The 1,818-nt window shown below is 32.1% G+C and overlaps 1 protein-coding gene across 4 annotated transcripts in view; it reads right to left on the bottom strand.

Moving 5' to 3' along the window:
* Window positions 1-816: 816 nt before the first annotated feature.
* The window catches only part of slc16a9a (solute carrier family 16 member 9a), a 13,088-nt gene continuing 12,086 nt past the window's right edge, over window positions 817-1,818 (bottom strand). For all 4 annotated transcript variants that reach the window (XM_065244889.2, XM_065244891.2, XM_073812312.1 and 1 more), the window contains one exon: window positions 817-1,818. This exon is cut by the window's right edge and continues 323 nt beyond it. The gene's annotated coding sequence lies outside the window, so the exon portion shown is untranslated.

Below are 1,818 nucleotides of genomic sequence, written 5' to 3'. Positions count from 1 at the left end.
TTTTATCTAAAAGTCCCAAAAAAAATTAAATTGGTTTATCGTATGAATGGCTTAGGGCAATAAACTGACCTTTAGACAGAACAGTTCCCAGAACACCTCAAACTTTCATGAAGTATAATATAACACAGTGTTTTCTTAGTAGACAGGATGGTCAATGAAAATTGGTCTTTGCCATTGTGGAAAAAAAAAATTTCACAACATAGTGCAAAATGTACATTGCTCCAGTTATTTTTGTATTTTTGATCTATTACAAGAAGTCACAAAAATACCATTACATTAAAAGGAATTGTCTTCTTGACTCCAGAAGTGTTGTAGTGCTTTTGAACATTGGACAGGGATTTTGTAACGAACCTTTTACATAACCCTGATGAAATGTGCTTATGCGTTATCTTAATAAACCACATTACACACTCATTACAGCAGGCTGTTTGTCTGTACCTGACTTATGATAAGACATATAATACATCCATGTAATCTGAATTTACTGACTAAACAAATATAGAACGTTGAGTTAATTCTAGGACATACCTGTACATAAAAACACAAAACTGAAATTTCATTTTGAGTTTCTCTTTCTTGCACAGCAAATCTCACTTACAGCTACTGTTACTTCATTTACTTTACTATCTGTTGCTATTAAAAAAACTGAGAAATTTATGAAAAATACTGTAAAACTGCTAAATGTTGGTCGGCTGGCTGTATTTAAAGCAATATAGGCAAAAAAAAATTGCCATTTCTTGGTATATTTGATTTTGTGGATTCAAAGGAAAGTTGGTATTTTAGTGATATTAGTAAAAGATTTTTATGAGCTGTAGATCATATAATCATTTTTTATATTAACACATAAAAATGAACAAACAATACTTAACAAAACAGACATTAAAAAAGTAATGTCATCTAGAGAGACAATATTGTATACAGTTATGTTACAGCATGTCATATCTTCATAAAGACTCAATATAAAATGTTAGAGGCATGTACACAACATTCTGTTGAAATGTTTATACTAACATGAAATAATAACACTGACATTTCAAATATACAGTACCAAAAGATATAGTGTTGTCAGGGACCTGCCTGTTGAAAAACTAAAAGATTGTGGATTATCTTATGCACACACGCACACACACACACTCATACACACAATATATTGCAGTCGTCATCATATTCTTGCATCAAATAATTACTGTGTTTAAATGACTAACATGATAAGGTTTTCCATACAGCAGACAACTCCGGGCCTGATCCGTACTGAAAAGCTGCTGACTGGGTTGCCATAGTTTTAACTAGTGTTTATCAAATATATAAATGCAACTAATATGTATGTTTCAAAGGCATTTAACAAGTAAACAAAATTGGCTAAGAACATAGAAAAAAGATTTCTATTCATTTTGACGTGATAAATGAGAAAAAGTTCTCATTCAAGTGCATTTCATCCTTGCTTTAAGTCCTCACCATTCCCAGAAAAAAAAGGAAATCTTTGGATCTGGATTTTTTCAAGGCAAGTCCATAGAGGATTCTTCCGCACTTTTTCTCATAAAGGGAAGCCATTGTGCGTTGTCACAAGCTCGCGATGTATATGTACGTCAGAGATCTCAGAGAGTAAAGTAACACACTTACTTAATATATAGTAAGTCAACAAGGACTAAACAGCATCAGTGTCAGTAAACAATCTAGAAATATACTAATATAAAACAATTTCTGCTAAAAGTACTGCATATAAGCCTCAAAAATGAGGCAGGCTTTATAGGCATCTACACAAAATTAATGTAGTGTACCCTCTCAATAAAATGACAGGGTTTGTGGAACAAGTATAAA

The sequence above is a fragment of the Paramisgurnus dabryanus genome, chromosome 17 (genome assembly GCF_030506205.2).
Source record: "Paramisgurnus dabryanus chromosome 17, PD_genome_1.1, whole genome shotgun sequence".
Lineage (NCBI taxonomy): Eukaryota > Metazoa > Chordata > Actinopteri > Cypriniformes > Cobitidae > Paramisgurnus > Paramisgurnus dabryanus.
Note: the sequence above shows the minus strand (reverse complement) of the source record. Positions and strands in the feature narration are given on the sequence as shown.